This window comes from Mobula birostris, chromosome 6, assembly GCF_030028105.1.
Source record: "Mobula birostris isolate sMobBir1 chromosome 6, sMobBir1.hap1, whole genome shotgun sequence".
In the NCBI taxonomy this organism is placed as follows: domain Eukaryota; kingdom Metazoa; phylum Chordata; class Chondrichthyes; order Myliobatiformes; family Myliobatidae; genus Mobula; species Mobula birostris.
In genome coordinates this window covers 146,075,273-146,101,602 of record NC_092375.1, presented here as the reverse complement: position 1 = coordinate 146,101,602, position 26,330 = coordinate 146,075,273, and the positions used below count along the sequence as shown (strand labels likewise).

The 26,330-nt window shown below is 41.3% G+C and overlaps 1 pseudogene; it reads right to left on the bottom strand.

Annotated features, from left to right (window-relative positions):
• Nucleotides 1-7,482: 7,482 nt before the first annotated feature.
• The window catches only part of LOC140198752 (gamma-crystallin S-1-like), a 34,079-nt pseudogene continuing 15,231 nt past the window's right edge, over nt 7,483-26,330 (bottom strand).

The following is a 26,330-nucleotide window of genomic DNA, read 5'->3' as shown; positions in this document are numbered from 1 at the left end:
CTTATTTGTGGACTAAGAATGGGAAGGGGGCAGGGAGAGGGGAATCATGGTTGGAAAAAGGGGAAGGGAGCACCAGAGAGACATTCTGTGATTATCAATATACCAATTGTTTGGAATCAAATGACCGTGCTGGTGTCATGGGCTGAGTGTGCCTGCACCCGTGCCATACCCCACCCCGGCACTTCTTCTCTGCCATCTGTCCCTCTCTCTTCCCATGGTGCTCCAGCCTCGCCATTCCCAACATCCTTTTCTCCTACCTGATTTATAAATTCATTCTCTGCTCTATGTTAACAATCACAGGACTGTGCAAAAGTGTAAAGGACCCTATCTCTATATGTGTGCCTAAGACTTTTGAGCAGTGCTGTATGTCCTGTGTTGTGCACGTTGGTTCCAGAAGAACATTGTTTTTGTTTGGCTGCATACATGTGTACAGCTGAATGATAATAACCCGAACTTGAACTTGAGATCAAGAGATTTTTTGATGTCTGAGAAGTCTGTGCAAATAACTGCTCAATTATACATCGCTGTAAGATCAAGCTATCTCTGAAACCATTTCATTGTTTGTCTAAGCTTTCACTGACAACCTAAAAACTTAGCTCTCTTTCTCTTTTCGCTGAGGCTTCCTGATATTTGCAGAATCTTTGTCTCCTCTTTCAGAGTTCCTGAATATTTAGTCCTTTGTCTTTATGTTTTATTGTGTCAGGTTTTCAACATTAAGGAATTAAAGCCAAAATCTCTCACGTTCTATATGTTTTAAACATTGAGAAATGGTTGTATTTCTTACCTAAAAGTAGTCAACATTGGAAGTGGATTCTCCTTGTTTTTGCTTTTTGATGTCAATGTTTTAGTTGACATAGAAAACCTACAGCACAATACAGGCCCTTCGGCCCACAAAGCTGTGCCAAACATGTCCTTACCTTGGAAATTACCTAGCGTTACCCATTGTCCTCTATTTTTCTGAGCTCCATGTACCTATCCAGGGATCTCTTAAAAGACCCTATCATATCTGCCTCCACCACCGTCGCCGGCAGCCCATTCCACACACTCACCACTCTCTGAGTAAAAACTTACCCTTGACATCTCCTCTGTACCTGCTTCCAAGCACCTTAAAACGATGCCCTCTCGCGCTAGTCATTTCAGCCCTGGGAAGAAGCTTCTGACTATTCACACGATCAATGCCTCTCATCATCTTATACATCTATTGGATCTGTGAGAAAGCATGAAGGTGGTAAAATCCTACCAATAATTCTTCTCTACAAGGGGCTGATTTCAATTCCAGTTTTCATTGCATCACGTAAAATAATATGGTTTCAATTTCACAGTCCTGTGTCAGAGTGACTGAATACTACATTCTTACTTTAAGAAGGTCAGCATATTAAATTGTCAATAATATGAGTGCCATACATTCCTAAATTTGAAGTTATTGACTTGAAGTATATGCATGAGCTGACATCAAATAGGGGGATTATTTAAAATGAGGCTCTGAATCATTCCATCCACTTTACATTGATCTTCACTGTAGTCTGATCAAAAATGAAGGGTATTTGTCAGGTTGAACTGATGTTATTATTATTCTCAAGACTTCAGTCTGACAGGATTATATTTTTCTGCTAATCTCTTGAGTTTTTGAAAGACCCAGTGGTTGAATTACAGCTGCCTTAGTCATTGCATTTCACAGTCGCAGGAAATACTGTCGACCTCTTTAGTGAGGTTACTCATAAAAAAATCCAGTAACCATCCACCATCTGGCAGGAGTAAATGTCACGATAATGGAACTGATCATAGGCAGAGGGACAGTCGTCCATGAATTCCTCATCTGCCCTCTGAAGGCAGGTCTCATAAATTGTCATCCTATTAACACCTCTTTGGTACTATATCATAATTAAGATCAAAGCTCTGTCCATAATTTTGCAATATACCTTTGCTTAAACTTTCTAAGCTAAAACTCTACTCCACCCCCCTCCTCAATGAAAACACACAGAACTTTCCTGCCTAATATGGAGTATTGTGTTTAGTTTTGGTCACCAAATTACAGGAAGGATATAAATAAGGTTGAAAGAGTGCAGAGAAGGTTTACAAGGATGCTGCCGGGACTTGAGAAACTCAGTTACAGAGAAAGGTTGAATAGGTTAGGACTTTATTCCCTGGAGCGTAGAAGAATGAGGGGAGATTTGATAGAGGTATATAAAATTATGATGGGTATAGATAGAGTGAATGCAAGCAGGCTTTTTCCACTGAGGCAAGGGGAGAAAAAAACCAGAGGACATAGGTTAAGGGTGAGGGGGGAAAAGTTTAAAGGGAACATTAGTGGGGGCTTCTTCACACAGAGATTGGTGGGAGTGTGGAATGAGCTGCCAGACGAAGTGGTAAATGTGGGTTCTTTTTTAACATTTAAGAATAAATTGGACAGATACATGGATGGGAGGTGTATGGAGGGATATGGTCCGTGTGCAGGTCAGTGGGACTAGGCAGAAAATGGTTCGGCACAGCCAAGAAGGGCCAAAAGGCCTGTTTCTGTGCTGTAGTTTCTATGGTTCTATGGTTATGGTTCTACATCCTACAGCAGATCGTGTTCCATTCACCAATCATCTTGCACAAACTGACTCTGTTAGTTCTTTATGTAATAACGAAATTGTTTAAAATTATCATCCTTATTTTCAAGACCTCCCTGTGAATTTTACCTCTTCAGCTCTATAAATTCCCCAGCCACGCATTCCTTTTATAACCATTCTGTTATTCCTAACTAAAATGGCCTTACCACTGGTGATCAAGTCTACGGCAGTCAAGACTCCAGACAATGAAATTTTCTCTCTGAACATCCGGGTTTCTCAATCCTTCTTACCTTCTTTCAGGTGTTTTGTAGTTCTACTTTGATTAAGCTTTTATCACCTGTCCTAATCTTACAAAGCTCTGTTTTAAGTTAAGTTTGGTAATGGTGCCATGAAATATTGGGGGGGGGGAGTTTCAATTTATTGCATTAAAGATGCAAAATAAATGCAAGTTGTTAATGCCCTGTTCTGCTCTCAAAGTAACCAAGGTGAAGCCATAGACACCTGGAGACTTTTCACCTCACAGAGTCCCATATGCAATGATGTCATGGCTAGCATCCACTTGATGATATTATTGCCTTAATGAGTTGTGCAGTGGTGGTAATTTTAGTTGCAATGATAAAATTAATGTAATATGTAGGTAATTTGATTTGCAGTAAAAGTACGACATATTTTTGCTTCAAGTATCAGGTGGTAGGATTTGACCAACTTCATGCTTTCTCACAGAGCCAACAGATGGCATCCACCATTCTCTGTGTGAAGCAATGTACCCCTGACATTCCCTTGGTACCCATTTCCAAGCACCTTAAAACTATGCCTCCTCATGTTAGCCATTTCAGCCCTGGAAAAAGCCTCTGGCTATCCACACTATCAATGCCCCTATATCAGGTCACCTCTCATTCTCTGTTGCTCCAAGGAGAAAAGGCTAAGTACACTCAATCTATTCTCATAATGTACACCTTCCAATTCAGGCAACATCCTTGTAAATATCCTCTGCACTTTCTCTATAGTATCCATATCCTTCCTGCAGTGAGGTGACCAGAACTGAACACAGTACTCCGAGTGGGGTCTGACCAAAGTCTTATATAACTGAAATATTACCTCAAGGCTCTTGAGCTCAATCCCACAGTTGATGAATGCCAACACACCATACACCTTCTTAACAAAACTGTCAACCTGCGCAGAAGCTTTCAGTGTCCCATGGACACAAACCCCAAGATCTCGCTGATCCTCCACACGGCCAAGAGTCTTACCATTAATATTATATTCTGTCTTCAAATTTGACGTACCAAAATGAACCACTTCACACTTATCTAGGTTGAAGTCCATCTGCCACTTCTCAGCCCAGTTCTACATCCCATTGTTGTCCCACTGTAATCTTTGACAACCCTCCAGACTATTAATAACACCCCGAACCTTTTTGTCATCTGCAAACTTACTAACCCACCCTTCTACTTCCTCATCCAGGTCATTTATAAAAATCACAAAGAGGAGGGGTCCCAGAACAGATCCGCATGGAACACCACTGGTCACTGGCCTCCATGCAGAATATGAACCACCTACAACCACCCTTTGCTTTCTGAATCCACAAAGCAAGGTCTCCTTGGATCCCATGCCTCCTTACTTCTGAAGGAGCCATGCATGGGGAACCTTATCAAATACATTACTGAAATCCATAATCACTACATCCACTGCTCTACCTTCATTAATGTGTTTTGTTACTTCCTCAAAGAATTCATTCAGGCTCGTATTTCATGACCTACCCTTGACAAAGCCATGATGACTATCCCTAATCAGATTATGTCTCCCTATATGCTCATAAATCCTGCCTCTCAGGATCTTCTCCAACAACTTGCCCACCACTGAAGTCAGACTCACTGGCTGTAATTTCCTGGGCTATCTCTACTCTCTTTCCTGAACAAGGGAACAACAGTTGCAACCCTCCAATCCTCCGGTACTTCTCCCGTCCTTATTGATGACGCAAAGATCATTGCAAGAGGCTCAGCAATCTTCGACTCTTCATGACTCCTCAGACTTAGAACTTCCACCACATTGCCAGTGTCTTTCACAGTGAAGACTGATGCAAAATATTTATTCTGTTTGTCCGCCATTTCCTTGTCCCCCCTTACTACCTCTCCAGCATCGTTTTCCAGCAGTCCAATATCCACTCTCAGCTCTCTTTTGCTCTTTAAATATCTGAAGAATATATTCATATCCTCTTTAATATGATTGGCTAGCTTACTTTCATATTCCATCTTTACCTTCTTAATGCTTTTTTAGTTGTCTTCTGTTGGTATTTAAAAGCTCCCTAATCCCCTAACTTCTCACTGATTTGTGCTCTACTATTTGGCTTTTATGGTGGCTTTGATTTCACTTGTTAGCCATGATTGTGTCATCATGTCTTTAGTACTTCATCCTCTTTGTGCCTTCAGAATTGCTTTCAGAAATTCCAGCCATTGCTGCTCTGCTGTCATCCCTGCCAGTGTTCTTTTCCATCAATTCTGGCCAACTCTCTTATTCCTCTGTAATTTCCTTTGGCAAGTACATCTCTTATTCCTCTGTAATTTCCTTTACTCCATTGCATGTAATACTGATACAGCTAACTTTAGCTTCTTTTTCCTCAAATTTCAGGGTGAATTTGATCGTATTATGATCACACTACCCTTGAGGTTCTTTTACCTTAAGCTCTCTAATCAATTCCAGTTCAATTCACATCACTCAATCCAAAATAGCTGGTCCCCTAGCGGGCTCAACCATGAGCTGCTCTAAAAAAGCTCTCTCACAGGCATTCTTGAAATTCCCCCTCTTGGAATCACACACCAATCTGATTTTCAAATCTGCCTGCATATTAAAATCCCCCGTAACTATGATAACTTTTGGCGGGCAGTTTCTATCTCCCATCGTAACTTGTAGAACACATCCTGACTACTCTTTGGGGCTCTGTATGCAACTCCCATCAGGGTCTTTTTACCTTTGCAGTTCCTTAGCTCCATCCACAATGATTCAACAACTTCCAACCCTATATCAACTCTTCCTAATGTTTTAATTTCATTTTTTACCAATAGAGCATGCCACCCTTCTGCCTTCCTGCCTGTCCTTTCAATGCAATTGTATAGCTGGACATTAAACGTCCAGCTATAATCTTTCAGCTATGAATCAGAGATGCTTACAACATCATACTTACCAATCTGTAACTGTGCTAAAAGTTCATTGACCTTTTTCTGTATACTGCACGTATTCAAATATCACATGTTTTGTCCTGTATTCACCTTTATTGGTTTTACCCGCCTTTTACGTTCCAACTCAACCGTTGACTGCAATTTTGCCTTATCAACAGCCCTTCTCGGCCCTTCTAGCCTGTGCCGAACGCTTACTCTCACTTAGTCACACCGACCTGCACTCAGCCCATAACCCTCCATTCCTTTCTTGTCCATATATCTATCCAATTTTTCTTTAAATGACAATAACGAACCTACCTCTACCACTTCTGCTGGAAGCTCATTCCACACAGCTACCACTCTCTGAGTTCCCCCTCATGTTACCCCTAAACTTTTGCCCCCTAACTCTCAACTCATGTCCTCTTATTTGAATCTCCCCCATTCTCAATGGAAAAAGCCTATCCACATCAACTCTATCTATCCCCCTCATATTTTAAATACCTCTATTAAGTCCCCCCTCAACCTTCTACACTCCAAAGAATAAAGACCCAACTTGTTCAACCTGTCTCTGTAACTTAGGAGATGAAACCCAGGTAACGTTCTAGTTCTAACTGTCACTCCGATTCCCATCCCCCTACCAAATTAGTTTAAACCCACCCAAACAACCCTAGGCAATTTGCCTACAAGGATATTGCCCTCGGTTTCATGTGTAACCCATCCCTTTTGTACCCACAGAAACACATCTCCGTTCCTCTGACTAAGCAATTTCCTATCAACACTGCAGTCCTCTTCACCTCTCCACTCTTCTGAGCCACAGCAACAGACTCCGTACCAGATATCCAGTCACTACGTTACCACCCCATTTGCCTGTATGCCTCAATAGTATCTAAAGTTATATACTTATTATTGAGGGGAATGGTCACAGGTATCCTCTGCACTGGCTTTGTATTTCCCCTCATTCACCTGACAGTCACTCATTTACCTGTTCCCTGCAAGCTAGAGGTGACTACCTGTCTATGACCTCCTTGTTTTCTTGTATGCATCGAAGGTCATCGAGCTGCTGCTCCAGTTCCTTAATACGTTCTTTCAGGAGCTGTAGTTTGTTGCACCTGGTGCAGGTGTGTTTATCTGGGAGACTGGAGGTCTCCTAGACTTCCCACATTCAGTTTACATGATTATCAAGATTTTCTTTGTAAAATATATCCTTCTCAGAATCTGTCAAGAAAAATGACAGGAGGCACTTTTTGTGTTTTGCAATTGATTTAAAGTGCAAAGATCAGATGGCCAATGAACCAGGCATCTTTTTCTCCATTAAATGTAGATAATATTGCTTGTGGCTTCAACTGTAGGGTGCGTTGCCGATATTCTTCCTTGGTGAAGAACTGTTTTGGATCTGCAGCTGAAATTGAAGGCAAATTAAATCCTGGGACTCCTCACACTTCCGGTGCTGCATTTTACTCCCAGTTTTCTTTGCACATGGCAAAGGCTGGCAATAGTTAACAGTCACTAAATGAAAGATCGCCGCTACTTTCATGAAGTCATCATAGCAAAATGTCAACAAACATAAATCATGGACCTGTGGCTGTATTAATTGATAAAATAGTTGATAATGTCAAAGATGGAAGTTATTAATATAAGGTTATTACTGAGATTAATTTCTACTGAGTTTCATATTAATCAAAAAATGCCTGAACAAAGGTTATTTTATAATAAGTGTGACTTTATTTTGCTAAAGATTTCTGAAAGACTGAATCATGTTTACCAAAAATCAACTATCATCCCTTTATGTGCATAAAGGACCCAATGGTTGATTTGTAGCCGCCCCAGTCACTGTATTTCCTGTATTCCCCTGGTCTCAGGAAGTACTGTCGACCTCTGTAGTTGGGAAGTTCATAGAAGATCCAGTAACCATCCATCACCTGACAGGAGTGGATGTCACAGTAATGGACACAGTCGTAGACAGGGAGACAGATGTCCATAAATTTCATCATCTGCCCTGCAAAGTCAAGCCTAATCCTAATCCTGTAGGAATCTCCCCTGTACTGTAATGGAAAGAAGATTGTGTTGCTGAAGCCAATGTACAAATGTAAAACCTCCTCGTTAGGAATTTAAATAGGTCAGATTCTGATGAAGGGATAACTCACAATATCTATTGAAGCAGCTGGCTACTGGCTACTAAACACTTCATACACCTCTAATATGACCATAGAATGAATCCATTATTAAAGGTGGGATTTTAGGGTACTTGGAGACTCGTGATTAAAAAAAAAAGCTGAAGTCAACATGGTTTCCTTAAGGAAAAATCTTGCCTGACAAATCTGTTGGAATTCTTCGAGCATATAATGTCATAGAAACATAGAAAATAGGTGCAGGAGTAGGCCATTCGGCCCTTCGAGCCTGCACCGCTATTTATTATGATCATGGCTGATCATCCAACTCAGAACCCTGCACCAGCCTTCCCTCCACACCCTCTGATCCCCCTAGCCACAAGGGCCATATCTAACTCCCTCTTAAATATAGCCAATGAACTGGCCTCAATTGTTTCCTGTGGCAGAGAATTCCACAGATTCACCACTCTCTGTGTGAAGAAGTTTTTCCTAATCTCAGTCCTAAAAGGCTTCGCCTTTATCCTCAAACCGTGACCCCTCGTTCTGGACTTCCCCAACATCGGGAACAATCTTCCTGCATCTAGCCTGTCCAATACTTTTAGGATTTTATACGTTTCAATCAGATCCCCCCTCAATCTTCTAAATTCCAACGAGTACAAGCCTAGTTCATCCAGTCTTTCTTCATATGAAAGTCCTGCCATCCCAGGAATCAATCTGGTGAACCTTCTTTGTACTCCCTCTATGGCAAGGATGTCTTTCCTCAGATTAGGGGACCAAAACTGCACACAATACTCCAGGTGTGGTCTCACCAAGGCCTTGTACAACTGCAGTAGTACCTCCCTGCTCCTGTACTCGAATCCTCTTGCTATAAATGCCAGCATACCATTCGCCTTTTTCACCGCCTGCTGTACCTGCATGCCCACTTTCAATGACTGGTGTATAATGACACCCAGGTCTCGTTGCACCTCCCCTTTTCCTAATCGGCCACTATTCAGATAATAATCTGTTTTCCTATTTTTGCCACCAAAGTGGATAACTTCACATTTATCCACATTAAATTGCATCTGCCATGAATTTGCCCACTCACCCAACCTATCCAAGTCACCCTGCATCCTCTTAGCATCCTCCTCACAGCTAACACTGCCGCCCAGCTTCATGTCATCTGCAAACTTGGAGATGCTGCGTTTAATTCCCTCATCCAAGTCATTAATATATATTGTAAACAACTGGGGTCCCAGCACTGAGCCTTGCGGTACCCCACTAGTCACTGCCTGCCATTCTGAAAAGGTCCCGTTTATTCCCACTCTTTGCTTTCCCACTCTGTATTTACTGACTGTTATCTTAACTAGAGCCATTAATCCGGGATTCCACAAGAGATTGTATTAAAAAAAACATAGTTTTTTGAACTTTGCACAATGCAGTATGCTAGTGTGGGCAGTGACCAAGCAGCCCCCTTAGCAATCTTGTTAGAGTTCTCTGAGCTCAGTATGGCAGACCGTGTTTATTTGGTTGACCCCATGCTCAGTTTTTGACATGAGTTACGGGAGGCTGCTGATAATTGGCAACTGCTGTATTGCATGGAGGGGAGCACGTCAGGCTGATGGTGAGCGCAAAGTGTGCTTTCCAGGCATTGAATGGACTTGCCCATCTTGGGCTGGACGTCAACCTCTCCCTCCTGATTTTCCTTTCCCCACTTCCCCCTTATGCGCTGCCAACTGACTCGTGGGAGAAAACAAACTGCGATTGCAGTAGAAAACTGGAGGAAAACTTCCATTCTAAAGACGGTCCAGTGTGGTGATTTTTGAAGAGGAGGGTGAGATGGAAGATGGATTATTCTAGGCCTAGGTCTACAGGCAATTCTAATAAGGCTAATGATGAAGAATAATGATCTTCTGAGCCATTGCACTGCATTAGTACAACAACGGACACAAAGAAGCCCATCTTTACAACGAAGGCTAGTTATCAATGGGTTTTACACGAATTGGGGATCAAAGTTGTCCTATTCCACTGTGCCAACTTACAAATGTAACAATTGCTGCATGACACATAAAAGCCCTGATTTTTTTTAATGACTATTGGAATCCCAAAAAAAAACAGAAACAGATCAAAGCTTTTGAAAATAAAGTCATAGTCAGTAAAAGGGTTAGGAAACAAGTTATTTAGTAGCTTTAAGAGCAGTTCACTAGAGAATTTTAAAAACTGTATGAAAACTTGGACAAAGAGTACACCAATCTCCTGCTACACACAGAAATCTGGTGGCTTAGCAGAGGAGGAGTTCTTAGCAGGATGGTTGAGCTGAAAGGTGAATTGCAGGAGTACTTTCAAGAAGACAGTAGGACAGATTCTACTGAGTACCTTGAAGCTGAAGAATGGCTGGAGAAACTAGCCTACTTAAACAGATATTTTTCCTCATATGAATTAGTTGAACAAGTCTCTGCAAGGCCCTGGAGAAAGCATTTTGACTTCAAGTGACAAAATTCTCAGATTTTAAAGGAAACTGAATCTTTGGAAAAATTGTGTTGAAAAAGGAAATCTTGAAATGTTTCCACTGCTGCTTGGGCTTGAGAGTGAGGAAGGATATCAGAAAGTCTTAAGTCTTATTGAAAGCTACCTGGATGAACTGTAGAACAAAGTTGAACAGTATTTTTCCTCCCTTTCGACACAAGTGTATGACTGGGTGAGAGACATTTTCTCTGAATCTTCTGCTCAGCCTGAGAGCTTGACTTTGATAGAAGAGGAAGAACTTTGCGAGCTGCATCTGATCATGCACTCAAGATGACATTTACTGACCTGTCCCTGGACAAGTTGTGGATTTCTGTGAAAGATGAGTATCCTGCCATTTATGGGAAAGCAATGGACATTTTGCAGCAGTTTTCAACTTCTTACATAAGTGAGTAAGCTTTTACTTGATTAACAAGCAGGGATAGAAATGGTCTCATTTCAACTGGTAAAATCCCTGTGGGCTTATCTCAAGTTCAACTCTGAATTGAGAAATTTATTATTACTGCCTTGTGAGTTTTTTAAATTTATGAAAGGGAAAGAAAGATTAATTTCAGGAAAGGTAAGATAAACTTTTATTCCAAGTAAACTGGCTAAATATTTATTTTATATTCAAAAGATGATTGACAATTATTTTTGGATTATTATATCTACAACCTACTGATCACACTAATGTACTGCAGGCTGTAGATGTAATAATTTTTATGTAGGGGTTCCCTAGACCTGAAAATTATTTCAAGGGTTCCTCCAGGACAAAGAGGTTGAGAAAGGCTGCAAGAAGCTCTTGTGCTTTTGGTTTAATCTTATCAGGTTAATTGCAACTGGCACGTGTTTCCCGTATTCTACGATTATTTAAAGGGGTCACTATTTAGCTCTTTAGCGGAGTCCTACTGTGTTGTAGAGAATGATTTGTCTCACAGTGTCATTCAGTCATCTCTCTAACCTCTATTGGTATTCCTGCACCTAACTTCTTGTTTCCGTCTCTTCATGGGCATTCCGCCGTTTCTCTGCTCCTGGGTTGAGTCATGAGCCTGCTGTCCACTGCTCCTAGGTTGAGCCAGTGCCAGCGACCACCGCAACAGAGAGAGTCTGCTGTCCCTCCATGCTTGGGCCCAGTCTTATGAGTGAACACTGTGACTGGAAGTTCACAGGAATAAAAGTGTTAATGTATGGGGAGCATTGATGGCACTAAATCTGTACTCACTGGAGTTTAGAAGACTAGAAGGGGGGGCGTGGGGGGTCTCACTGAAACCTATCAAATAGTGAAAGGACTAGACAGAGTGAACATGGAGAGGGTGTTTCCATTTGTGGTTGAGTCCAGGACCAGAGGATGCAGCCTCAGAATAGAAGGGCATTCCTTCAGTACAGGGATGAGGAGGAGCTTCTTTAGTTAGAGGGTATTGAATCTGTGGAATTCATTGCCACAGATCGCTGTGGCGGCCAAGTCATTGGGTATATATAAAGCAGAGGTTGATAGGTTCTTGATTAGGGGCATCAAAGTTTACAGAGTAAAGGCAGGAGAATGGGGTTGAGAGTGAAAAGTCATGATCAAATGGCAGGGCAGACATGTTGGACCAAATGGACTAATTCAGTTTGAGCTGACATATAAAATGATGTAATTAGTGTCACAGTAAATTCAAAATGGATGCAAGTTGCAGTGTGCTCCCTGTTGTGAGAAGGAATGAATGGATCATGGAAGCTACAAAAAAGAGAGCAGCCACTTGGTCAGGGTCTGGAAGACAGTATGAGACTATTGCTAAGACAGATAAGGCCATTACTAAGAAAGATTTTATAGTGCCCATTGATTGTATTGACTACATTTCCTGATTGTTACTGGACTTGATCTCTTCTCATTTGATACTGTGACCTTTCAATGCATTTAATAGGTCTTTCTAGACCATTTGCCAGAGCATGTCATTGCTCTTCACTAATTACCCTTAAGATAGACTTGTGCAACCTTTTTGGTGATAGTATCTTTCAGAATGGTCCACTAACGAGACTGTTGGATTGATTGTTTGACTCAGGTGTTTGACTGAGCATCATGAGATAACAGTGAAATATTTACATGACCAGAAGAATTCTTGATGAACTAACTGTTTTTAGCCCAGACAAACAGGAGACTCCTTCAGAGTAAGAAAAACTGTGTGATCAAATGTTGACGAAAGAGACTGCAGAACCTGGAGCAAAAGCCAAACTAACTGGGCTGGGCAGCATCTATGGGAGGAAGTGCCTACCCTGTCCAGATGAAGGGTCTTGATCTGAAACAGCAATAGTCCATTTTCCTCTACAGATGCTGTCTGACCTAATGAGTTCCTCCAGCAGGTTTTCTTTGGTCAAATAATATCTGAACTGAAATTTCAGTCAGATGATATTTAAGGTAAAGTTCCCCTTATTTATTTCAGTATATTGGATCAAACTAATAATGTCAGTTTTCTTTGTCTCTCAGCAGTCAGATATTCATATTCAAAACCTTCTCGGTAACAAATTCCCCTTCTATATTGTATAAATACGTTGAAGTCAGAAGTTTACATACACCTTAGCCAAATACATTTAAACTCAGCTTTTCACAATTTCTGACATTTAATCCTAGAAAACATTCATTATCTTAGGTCAATTAGGATCACTACTTTATTTTAAGAATGTGAAATGTCAGAATAATAGTAGAGAGAATGATTTATTTCAGCTTTTATTTCTTTCATCACTTTCCCAGTGGGTCAGAAGTTTACATACACTTTGTTAGTATTTGGTAGCATTACCTTTAAATTGTTTAATTTGAGTCAAACATTTTGGGTAGCCTTCCACAAGCTTCTCACAGTAAGTTGCTGGAATTTTGTTCCATTCCACCAGACAGAACTGGTGTAACTGAGTCAGGTTTGTAGGCCTCCTTGATCACACATGCTTCTTCAGTTCTGCCCACAAATTTTCTATCAGGTTGAGGTTAGAGCTTTGTGATGGCCACTCTAATACCTTGACTTTGTTGTTCTTAAGCAATTTTGCCACAACTTTGGAGGTGTGCTTGGAGTCAATGACCATTTGGAAGACCCATTTGCGACCGAGCTTTAACTTTCTGGCTGATGTCTTGAGATGTTGCTTCAATATATCCACATAATTTTCCTTCCTCATGATGCCATATATTTTGTGAAGTGCACCAGTCACTCCTCCAGCAAAGCAGCCTCACAACATGATGCTGGCACCCCCATGCTTCACAGTTGGGATGGTGTTCTTTGGCTTGCAAGCCTCACCCTTTTTCCTCCAAACATAACGATCGTCATTATGGCCAAACAGCTCAATTTTTGTTTCATCAGATCAGGACATTTGTCCAAAAAGTAAGATCTTTGTCCCCATGTGCACTTTCAAACCGTAGTCTGGCTTTTTTATGGCGGTTTTGGAGTAGTAGTGGCTTCTTCCTTGCTGAGCAGCCTTTCAGTTTATGTCGATATGGGACTCGTTTTACTGTGGATATAGATACTTGTCTACCTGTTTCCTCCAGCATCTTCACAAGGTCCTTTGCTGTTGTTCTGGGTTTGATTTGCACTTTTTGCACCAAAGTACGTTCATCTCTAGGAGACAGAATGCGTCTCCTTCCTGAGCGGTATGACGGCTGCGTGGTCCCATGGTGTTTATACTTGCATACTACTGTTCATACAGATGAATGTGGTACCTTCAGGTGTTTGGAAATTGCTCCCAAGGATGAACCAGACTTGACATCATTTTCTGACCTCAATCCGATAGAAAATTTGTGGGCGGAACTGAAAAAGCGTGTGCGAGCAAGTTACACCAGTTCTGTCTGGAGGAATGGAACAAAATTCCAGCAACTTACTGTGAGAAGCTTGTGGAAGGCTACCCTAAACATTTGACCCCAGTTAAACAATTTAAAGGCAATGCTACCAAATACTAACAAAGTGTATGTAAACTTCTGACCCACTAGGAAAATGATGAAAGAAATAAAAGCTGAAATAAATCATTCTCTCTACTATTATTCTGACATTTCACATTCTTAAAATAAAGTAGTGATCCTAACTGACCTAAGACAGGGAATGTTTTCTAGGATTAAATGTCAGGAATTGTGAAAAACTGAGTTTAAATGTATTTGTCTAATGTGTATGTAAACTTCTGACTTCAACTGTAGATGCTCTAACCATTTTCCAAGTGCAGAATGGTTCATAAATACCAAAGTATTTATAATCTTTGACAGGTAGGAAAATAGAGTCTTTGCATTCATTGTTAGAATGAAGTCAAACAGAAGGAGTTCTTCAAAAGCTACAATGTGTGATAAGCAGGGAAAATCTTATGACAAGTTATTTCTACAATACAGCACAGCCACTGGAAGTGATCTATACTTTCCAGAAGTCAATCATGAAGTTTTACTTACATTTGGGTAGCCGCAGCAAGACCTGATTGTGTCACTGAATCCCATCCAGCGCTGGTAGTGAGGATACTCTCCCCTGCTCAGGGCATACTGGTATCCCATGTAGTCGGGTCTCTCGTACAACACCCACTAGTCACTGTCAACACGGATGGAGTTACAGCGGCTGAAGTAAGGGGAGAGGTCGGCACAGTCAGAGCTGCACTCATAGTGCCGAATCTGGAAGTTCCTGTCCTCGTAGAAGATTATCTGTGGGAAGGAACATATCTGTGTTAATAGTTGCTCAGGTGTTCACAAATAATTCTAATTTAGTTCATATACGAGGTGCTCGTTACCTTTCCCTTGTTGAACTCCGTCTGTACTTTTTCCATAGATGCTGCCTGGCCTGTTGAGTTCCTCCAGCATTGTGCGTGTGTTGTTTGGATTTCCAGCATCTGAAGATTTTCTCTTGTTTCTGATAACTGAATGAACGTTTCACTGTCTGACACAAGCTGGTATTTACCTGCAGGCACAAAGGCTTCATTTGGCAGTTTCTTGTTATTCTGGTGACTCAAGTTTGGTCATCAGCAAAAAGCAACAACATTCTTTTTCCATTTATTGCAGAAAAACAGCTGAAAGACATCTGCTATATCATGGATTCTTTCAGTTTTGCTTTCTTGTCACTTTGTTGTTTAAACCAAATGGTTCAGAATCAGTTGCTTCATCTGTTCACTTAGTTGAAAGTAGCCATTTGGTTCTCTTTTACAAATTGGCTAAATTGAGGACATATTTTATAAAATTGTCACACATTGATAAATACCTTTCAAAAATCCATACATACAGCATCTGTTGCACAGCACCAATTAGCCATCTGTTTTTTCATTTGAGAACTCAGATGAGACTAACATGATTTGCCTTCAATAATCTGTGCTAACATTCTCTTCTAAAACTATTTGAATCCCCTTTGGTAAAAAGCACACACTTACCTCAAAAACTGCGCATCAGCTGGTTAAGCCATTTTACAAACTGTTAAATGTCAACCTACAGCCTTTGTATGTGTCTGACTTTGACAAACATTGAAATATATTGCAAATAAATGATACTATTAATTTTTATTTAAAATGCTTATTGTTAATATAATGGAGCATGTAAGTATTAGAATATGTTTTAAAGAGTAAAATATATTTAAATATATGAATTTCTTTAAGTATAGCCAATTAATCCAAAAAATATAAATTACTTGGAATTTTAAAGTATTTTCCCTGTAACGATCCTCTTCGTTGAAATAATGAAGAACACAAGATCCAGCCATCAGATCTTCCAACACAATTGCTGTGAAATTGTGAGAAGTTGTCAAAATCCAGAGAAATTTGACATCAGAATATAGCTGGAATGAGAGAGGCGAAGAGCTGTGATAAAAGTTTGAGATTCCTGTGTATTCAGAGTGGCTACCAGTAGTAATTGGAGTTATCAATTTGACACTCCACATAAAATTGCTTTGGTTATGAGCTGATAATCGAATGTTTAGTGTATTAATGCAATTGAGTTTAGTTTCCAATATTTGTCTTTATTAATCCCTCAGAAAACACTTCATCGAACAATTTTATGGCCAATAGAGGCAGCTATATTGTGCAAGGTTCTATTTATGGTCATGAAGATCTTACTTGACTTGTGCAAAACAGTATTTTGGATTTACTTTTTCTTTCTAGTTAGAAGTTGAATAACTAATAGAAATATGAGTTAAAAATTTCAGAGAAGTTCCACAGAGAATAAAAGTAAATTTTGACAGCCACGTTATCTCATCCTTCCTTGAGGTAAATATATCAATGTCCATTTTCTTGAACGGGGGTTCCCAACTTTTTTAATGCCATGGCACCTTACCATTGAACAAGGGATCTGTGGACCCCAGGTTGGAAACTCCTGTTTGAGATAGACAGACATGGATTGAAGAAGGATTTTATAAAAGTTTGCAGGTAATATTTCAAAACATTAAGAAACAGTTTATCAAATTAATGACATGTGAAAATCTGTCCCAAATGGTATACCTGAGCATTTACACTTCACCTAACCTCATCTAATTAACCAACCTATTGTTTTTCATCTCCTTGATGTATTTTTTTAAGTTGCCACTGAAGTTAGTCCTTACTCATTACTTTTTATCGCAACTATTTTTGACTGCTGCTAACTCAAAAGAACTTTCCTCCATCAAAATATCTGATGTACTAATGATTGGACATCAAACATTCCTTCACGGAATAAGTAGGATTAATAGATCAAAGGAGAAGGTTGTGTGATTCTTTTGGATTATGTGTAGAGAGCGCTAGAAAACAGATAAGGGTTAAAGAGCTGTAATGACACCTTGTAAAGAGTCAGTGGCAGAATAGTCTAAATGGTAGACATGGCGAGTCCTACCTGAAGTTATCCTGGATTAGAGAATAAGTAACATTGAGAATGAAAAAGGTAGGTTACCAGGGAATGGCTGACAGAAAGGTCAGCAAGTGAACTTAATAGTTAAATGGTCTCTGATACAGCATGCAGAGGTCCGATTAGAGTGCAATAGTTTGCAACATTTTATATTATACCTCTCAAAATTTTGTGTAACAATACATGTTTGAAGTTCAAAATTCAAAGTAAATTTATTATGGAAATACATGTACAACCATGAGATTCATTTTCTTGCGGGCATACTCAATAAATCCATAATAAAATCAATGAAAGACTGCACCAATTTGAGCATTCAACCAGTGCGCAAAAGACAACAAACTGCAAATACAAAAACGAAATAGTATAAAATAAAAAAACTAATAAATACGAAAACATGAGATGAGGAGCCCTTGAAAGTGAGTACATAGGTTGTGGGAACAATTGAGCAATGAGGCAAGTGAGGTTGAGTGAAGTTACACCCTCTGGTTCAAGATCCTCATGGTTGAGGGGCAATAACTGTCCCTGAACCTGGTTATATGAGTCCTGAGGCTTGTGTACCTTCTTTCAGCAGCAGTGAGAAGAAAGCATGACCTGGGTGGTGAAGGTCTCTGATGATGGATGCTGCTTCCCTGAGACATATATGTAGTATCAATTGTAGGGGCGGTACTTATATTTATCTGCGACATTTGATCAAAAATTAAACTACATGCAAGAGTTCTGAACTGGGTTGTTCTGTAAACTGAATTCATTTTGCTTACCCAGACTGGTACAGAGTGAACTCAAAGAAAAGTTGCTGGAGAGGGAGCTAACTAAAAAGCCCCAGCAGTCCACATCTCTCCTCTAGGCTGCAGCTCCCTCTGTTATTCAGTCCTCATGCACCCGAGAATTCAGCTCCGGGTTAACATGGAGAATGAATCATGTTCTGCAGTTCCCAATGTTCCTTTGTGACAAGCAGATCCATCAGCTGTGAAGTCATGATTTGACCTTTACTCTGCTATCATGAAGAACATAAAGGGCACAGCATTACAGAGATAGTAAGGCATACTTTTGTACCAGTAACTGTGGCTGGAGTTGTCAACGTCCTTTGTTGTTTTTTGATAAAATAATGGCATGTTCAACAATCAATGCAGCCACAAGACATCTTCTCCGCAAACGTGCCAATAAAAGCCTGCTTTAATTGTCTCTATTTGTGAAATAAAGCAAAATTAGCCTTCTGATCAAATGGGGCGGTGGCGGGGGAGGTTGAGTGGCAAAATGCACAAGCAGGCAACTTCACCAGGGTTCACTGGAAGACCATCATATGGAATTAAGATTACATGCAACTTTCTGCTTGACTCTTTGGAAGTGCAGTGCGTGCAGCTCATACTTCTCAGAAAATAGTCAGTATTACTATAACTTAAAGAGCCAAACATGAGGAGAACAAACTATCAAATAGATTGATGTTGTCTCTGTCACTGTTACCATCAGGTAGGAGGTACAGAAGTCTGAAGGCACACACTCAGCGATTCAGAGACAGCTTCTTCCCCTCTGCCATCTGATTCCTAAATGGACATTGAACCCTTGGACACTACCTCACTTTTTTAATATAGATTATTTCAGTTTTTCTACGATTTTTAATCTATTCATAATAAGTATACTTAATTTATTTAGTTATTTATTCTTTTTTCTATATTATGTATTGCATTGAACTGCTGCTGCTAAGTTAACAAATTGCACAAAACATGCCAGTGATAACAAACCTGATTCTGGGAATGATCATGTTGACTGGGAGGAAGAACAAACCTCTAACCTTTGTTTTCCTCAGAGTAAAATTGAGCCTATTTAATGAGCTGATAGGTAACACAACTTCATTCCTAAATCCTTTTATTTTCAAGGCAGAGGTAAAACAACATCAACAATAGATTATGTGGTCATTTATCACAGGGGCAGATATTAATATGCTGAGTATATCTCTCTCCACTTTAGATCATTAGAACACTAAGAAATAAGAACAGGAGTCAGCATTCAAGCCCCTCAACCATTTCTCGCCATTCAACGTGATCAAAGCTAATTCGGTCCCTGACCTCAAGTCTGCTTCTGCGCCAGTTCTCCATTGTGCTGAATTTTCCGATCTTCCAAAAACGTTTTCATCTCCACTTTCAATATCTTCAAATATGTAGCCTTTACCACCCTCTAGGATAGAGAATTGCAGAGAATCATCACCAAGTCTGCAGGGCTTTCATTTCTGACTTATTACATTCCTTTGGAGCTGTGTTTAATGACGGTTAACTAATTCCTGCTTTATATTTTGTTAACCTTCTTTGGAAAATGCAACAACTTCAAAGCATTCCACATCGATTTCAACTCAAATTCCATCCTTCACAATGTTGACCCATGCAGAATCGTAGATGTCTTCAAACTATCCAGCAGATTTCTGTGTGTCTTCCTGTTGGCTTAACTAAATGGGCTCATCTTAGGTAGAATTCATTATATTTCTGGGCTGTTTAACTCCATGACTCTATTTATGTTTGTACTTTTGTGAAGTAATTTCAAAAAACCATCAGAATCATGGAAATCATGAAGATAAATACTTGTTCTTATTAAATTCACAGGAAAGGAGTTTCAGAAATGGAGGAAAATACCGCACAACTGAGATAATAACACAAAACCAAAGAATAAATTTCCCCTCAGTTTACATTTATCAGCCTCCTATGAATCACTGCAGTGATATCATTTATCTGGGATCAACTGTGCTGAAGCAATTTAATGAGCTCCTTAGATTATGATTACCATAAGACCATAGACTATAAGACACAGGAACAGAATTAGGCCATTCAACCCATCAAGTCTACTCTGCCATTCCATCATGGCTGATTTATTATCCTTCTCAACCCCATACTCCTGCCTTCTCCCCAATCTTTGAGGCTCTGACTACTCAAGAACCTATCAAACTCCAGTTTAAATATACCCAACAACTTCACCTCCACAAACAAGGGAAAGTCTGCAGATGCTGGAAATCACTGTGTGTATAATTTAGCCTCCACAGCCATTTATAGCAAAGAATTCCACAGATTCACCACCCTCTGGTTAAAAAAACCATTTCCTCATTTCTGTTTAAATGGATGTTCCTCATTTCTAAGGCTGTGACCTCTGGTCCTGGACTCCCTTACTATAGGAAGCATCCTCTCCACACCCACTCCATCCAGATCTTTTAATATTCGATAGGTTTCTATGAGATTCCACCTCATTCTTCTAAATTCCAGTGTGTACAGGCCCAGAGACACCAAACACTCCTCGTATGTTACCCTTTCATTGCCAGAATCATTCTCATGATCTACCTTTGGGCACTCTCCAGTGGCAGCACAACTTTTCTTCTAAAAGGGGCCCCAAAACTGTCCACAATATTCCAACTGCGTTCAAACCTCATGGTGGCTTGGCGACTAGCACAACACTAGCGGTTTGGGGTATCAAAATTCAGAATTCAATTCTGCTGTCTGTGAGAAGTTTGTATGTCCTTCCACTGAGTGCATATGTTTCCTCCGGGTTCTCCAGTTTCCTCCCACGTTCCAAAGATTTACCTATTAGCAGGTTAATTGGTCGTTGTAAATATTCCTGTGATTAGGCTAGGGTTAAATAGCTGAGTTGCTGGGAGTTGCAGCTCATTGCGCCAGAAGGGTCTGTTCCATGCTGTATCACCATATAAAAATTACTTTTCTATTGTGATTTTCATTGGAATCAAGGTAACTGAATGAAGTGAGTTGATCATGTCAAAGGTATTTTATTACCTCCATAAATATTTCAACAAGATACAAAGATATTTTCAAGAGCAAATTTTAGAACTCCCTCATGCGCCTGAAAGACCCAATAGCTGAGTTGTAGCTGCCCCCGTCACTGTATCATCTGTATTCTCTGTGTCTCCGGAAATACTGTTGGCCTCTGCAGTTGGGCTACTCATAGAAGATCCATAAATCCATAAGACCATTAGACATAGGAGCGGGATTAAAATAAAAATTCTAAAGCCCATCTGGTCCAGGTGACTTATCTACCTTCAGATCTTTCACCTTGCCAAGCACCTTCTCCCTAGTAAACAACACTTAATTCTGCCCCCTGTCACTCTCAAATTTCTAGCATATTGCCCGTGTCTTCCACAGAAAAGACTGACACAAAACACTTATTAAGCTTATCTGCTATTTATTTGACACCCATTATTACCTCTCCATTGTCATTTTTCAGTAGTTCATTAAACACTCTTGCCTCTCTTTTACTCTGTATACCCAAAGAAACTTTTGGTATCCTCTTTAATATTATGGGCTTGCTTACCTTCATATTTAATCTTTCCTCTTTGGTTGCCTTCTATTGGTTTTTAAAAGCTTCCCAATCCTCTAACTTCCCATTGTTGTTTGTTGTATTATATACCCTTTCTTTTGCTTTTATGCTATCTTTAACTTCCCTTGTCAGACAGTTGCCTCACCCTCCCTTTATAGTACTTCTTCAGCTTTGGAAGGAATCTGTCCTGAACCTTCCAAATTGTCCCCAGAAACTCTAGCCATTGCTGTTCAGCCAACATCTCTCCCAGTGTCCCCTTCTAATCATCTTGGGCCTGCTCCTCCCTTATACCTCTGTAATTCTATTTACTCCACTGTATCTTCTCCCCCTCAAACTGTAAGGTGAATTCTATCATAATATGATCACTGCTTCCTAAAGGTTCTTTTACCTTAAGCTCCCTAATGAAATCTGGTTTATTACACAATACCGATCCAGAATTATCTTTCCCCTAGTGGATTCAACCACAAGCTGCTCTAAAAAAAAAAATTCAAAAGCATTCTATAAATTCCCTCTCTAGAGATCTAGCACCTAGGTGATTTTCCCAATCTACCTGCATATTGAAGTTCCCCCATGACTATTGTAACATTGTCCTTTTTACATGCCTTTTCTATCTCCATTGCAATTTATCCCACATCCAGGCTACTGTTGGGAGATCTCTGTGTAATCCCATATGTGTCTTCTTACTCTGCAGTTTTTTAAACTCTACCCACAAGGATTCTACATCTTCTGATCCTATATCACCTCTTTCTAGGGACTAGATTTTATATTTTTTACCAACAGATCCATTCCAAATCCTCTGCCTACCTGCCTGTCCTTTCAATACAATTTCTATCCTTGGGAGTTTAAGCTCCTAACTATAATATTTTTTCAGCTGCAACTCAGTAGTGCCCATAATGTCATGCTTACCAATCTCTAACTGTGTTACAAGATCATCTACCTTGTTCTATATATTGTGTTCATTCAAATATAACACCTTCAGTCCTGTATTCCTCACCCTTTTCGATTTTGCTCCCATATTACACTTCAGCTCATCCCACTGACTGCAGTTTTGCCCTATCATCTACCTTTCCTTCCTCAAAGCCTCATTATTTGCGGCTGCTAGCTGTACACCAGTTGCCCTATCCTCAGCCCGATCACTCTAGTTCACACCCCACTGCAAAATTAGATTAAATCCTCCCCAACAGCTCTGGCAAACCATTCTGCAAGGATATTGGTCCCCCTCAGATTTAGGTGTAAGCTACACTTTTTGTACAGGTCATACCTTCCTCTGAAGAGATCCCATTGATCCAGAAATCTGAAAACCTGCCCCTGCACCAGATCCTCAGTCACCCATTCATCTATACCATCATCTTTATACTATCATCCTATTCCTGCCCTGACTAACACATGGCCCTGAGAGTAATCCAGAGATTTCCGCCTCGGAGATCCGGCTCTTTAGTCTCTCCCCTGTCTCCCTATACTGACTGCACAAGATCTCTTCTCCTTTTCTACCCATGTCCTTGGTGCCAATGTGCACCACGACATCTGGCTGATCACACACCTTGTTGATAATATTCTGCAACCAGTCTGAGGCATCCTTGTCCCTAGCAAAAAACTAACCTGGTGCTTTTATCGCCACGACATAATCTCCTATCCATCTCCCTAACTACTGAGTCTCTTAACACTATTGTTATACTTGACCTTACCCTTCGGTGCTGAGCCCAAGAGTCGGCCACAGGGCCAGTGGCCCTGGTGCTGCTGCTGTACCCTGATAGGTCATCCCCACACCACCACCCCGGCCCCCAGCAATATCCACAGGGTTATATTTGTTGCTTAAGGAAATGGCCACAGGGGAACCCTGCATTAACCTTTTTCTTCCCTTAGTTCACCCATCTACTATTTGAAGCCTGCACTCTGGTGTGACCACCTTGGTAAAGGTCTCATTTATAAGGTTTCAGCCTCCAGGATGGTCCTGAGTGCATCCAGCTCTAGCTCCAGTTCCTTGACCTTAGCACTCAGGAGCTGAAGCTGCACTTATTGCAGATGTAGTCATTAGGGAGACTGTTAGGTACCCTGCAATCCCATATCTTAACTGCCATACTGCCTACACTTATTATACCTTTGGCTCTAACTTCTTAAACTTAAGTTCTACAATCAATTAAAAGACTTCAAAAGACTCAGCACCTTTAGCCTACATCTGTTCTTACCAAAGCCCAACCACTCTAATACTGACTCACTCCAATAATGGCCACTCCCGCAATTGCTGCACCAATAAAACAACCTTTCTTTTTATTGGCCCAAATAAGACTCACTTTTATTGAAACTTGCTGGCTTCAAATGGATTCTGCCCTGCAAGATATTGCTCTCTTAGTCACTACTTCAAACAACGGCTCACTCCTGACAAGACTTGCTGTTTTTAAGTGCCTACCAGCCTATAAGTATCATGATCTGGTCCGTGATTTCCGCATTCTGGTTCATGGTCTGGTCCATGGATCCTTATTCCAGGTTTTCTGGTTTTCCCTTGTCCTGTTGTGTACCTTAATTGAGACACATGATTCTCATTCTGGGCTGGCTACATAAACAGCTCCTGGGTTCAGCTTCAGTTGCTGGACTGTTCCCTCTCCTTCCCCTTCCTTCTGAAGCCTCGACTGCTACATTTGCCTGTGTCCTCACCTGTAACGCCGTCAGGTTCAACCGCCAGGGCAAGATTGGGGCCTTGCTGTGTCTAGATAAGGAACTGTCTCTTTGTGTCCTTGCCTTCGCTAGGTAAGTCTGGCCGTTTGCCAGTACCTTGAGTTAGGAACTGTCTCTGTGTCCACGCCTTCGCTAGGTAGGTCTGTCCGTTTGCCTCTACCTTGTATTGGGAAGCGTCTCTGTGTCCATGCCTTCACTAGGTAGGTCCGGCCGTTTGCTGCTACCTTGTGTTGAGAACCGTCTCTTTGTGCCCTCACCTCTGCTGGGTAGGTCCAGCCGTTTGCAGCTACCTTGAGTGGAGATAGGTCTCTCAGTGTTCTGTGTATGAGTCCCGGCCCTACATCCTGCATCCTAGGAGGGATCCTGACTCTGTGTAGAGCCCTGGCCCCAAGTCCTGTTCCCAAAGAGGGGACCCGGCTCTGTGTTCCATGTTCCTGTTCTCCCTCGAACAAGGCTCTGCGTTCCTGTCTCCCAAGACCAAGGCTCTGTGTTCTGCGTAGGCTCTGCATTCCTGTCTCCCTCGACCAAGTCAAGGCTTCATGTTCTCATCCTGTCCATGTGTCTCGCCCAGCCCAGGAATACCTCGCCCAGCCCGGTGCTGGGGATCCCCCGTCCTGTGCTGGAGTTCCCTCGTCCTGTCCAGGGATCTCTTGTCCAGTCCTGTTGCCACTCCTCATCCTGTACCTGCATCTTGTCCACGCCTCGATCCAGGGTCCGAGCCCGAGTCAAGACCCAGTCTCTGGCTCGGAGTCCTTGTCCAGGTTCAAAGTTCCTAGTTCCTCATCCAGGTCCCACTTTCCTAGTCTAGTCCTAGCCCAAGCCCTGTATCGTAGCCTCGTCCAGGGGCTATGTCTTATCCAGCGTAATTTCTTCCCTGCTTCCCTTGCTTGCTTGAATCACCTAGTCCTGTTCCTAGTACTTCAGTGTCTGTGTCTTGCATTTGGGTCTGCCCCCAGCATCCCCGTAATGACAACAAGATGTTGCTCTCTTATTTGCTACTTCAAGCAATCCAGTATGCATCCATCACCTGGCATGGTAACAGAAATGACCATAGACAGAGGGACAGTTGTCCATGAATTCCATCATCTGCCCTCCAAAATCAGCCCTCTGGTAAATCCTCATCCCTTAGTTTCCTCCTCAGCAGTGGACTAAGAAGAAAGCAGCTATAGTAATGATGTTTTGTAAATTATTCACTCATTTTACACTACATTGACTTCAATGAGAATTAAAGTTGGATGCAATTCGATCATTCCACTTATTATCTGCCTCAACGATGCCTCCAACCGGCATTGCTGTTGATTCAGTTAAGGTGGATGTGGCACAGTGGGAAACATAACTGTGAGAAGCTGTGCAGTTGATACTCATTAGCACTTGCTGAGCAAATTCTCCAGTCATAGATCCACAATGTGCACAGCATGCTAAAAACCAAATCCACTGAGAAAAGAAATTGAAACTTATGGAAGGGTAACTGTGACAGGATCTGACAGAGTCATTGAATCCCATCCAGTGCTGGTAGTCAGGATACTCTCCCCTGCTCAGGACATACTGGTATCCCATGTAGTTGGGTCTCTCGTACAACACCCACCAGTCACTCTCAACACGGATGGAGTTACAGCGGCTGAAGTAAGGGGAGAGGTCGGCACAGTTGGTGCTGCATTCATAGTGCCCACCCTGGAAGTTCCTGTCCCCGTAGAAAATAATTTGTGGAGGCAACAGGTTTTCCATTAAATAATATTTAGAAATGAGTAATTACACAATAAGGAACTCTAATGCAACATTCAAAGTCTGAGCAATACACAAAGTGTTGGCAGAACTCAGCAGGCCAGGCAGCACCTATGGAAAAGAATACAGTCGACGTTTCGGGCCGAGGTCATTCATCAGGACTGGAGAAAAAAAAGATGAAGAGTCAAGAGGTAGAAAATGGGTGAGGGGTGGAAGAACCGCAAATGATAGGTGAAATTGGGAGGGGGAGGGATGAAGTAAAGAGCTGGGAGGTTGTTTCATGAAAGAGATAAAGGGCTGGAGAAGGGGGAATCTGATAGGAGAGGACAGAAGGCCATGGAAGAAAGAAAAAGGGGAGGCACACCGGAGGGTGGTGATGGGCAGGTAAGGAGATGAGCTGAGAAGGGGCACTTGCCTTTCCCATTTTTCCCTCAGTTATCTTGTTAACAAATGACTTCACTTAGATTGGTATGTATGTGCTGTGTAGAAGTGCTCTTAGTTCTAATACAGCCGTGACAGTTTAGTTGAACAATACTCGTTCATGGAG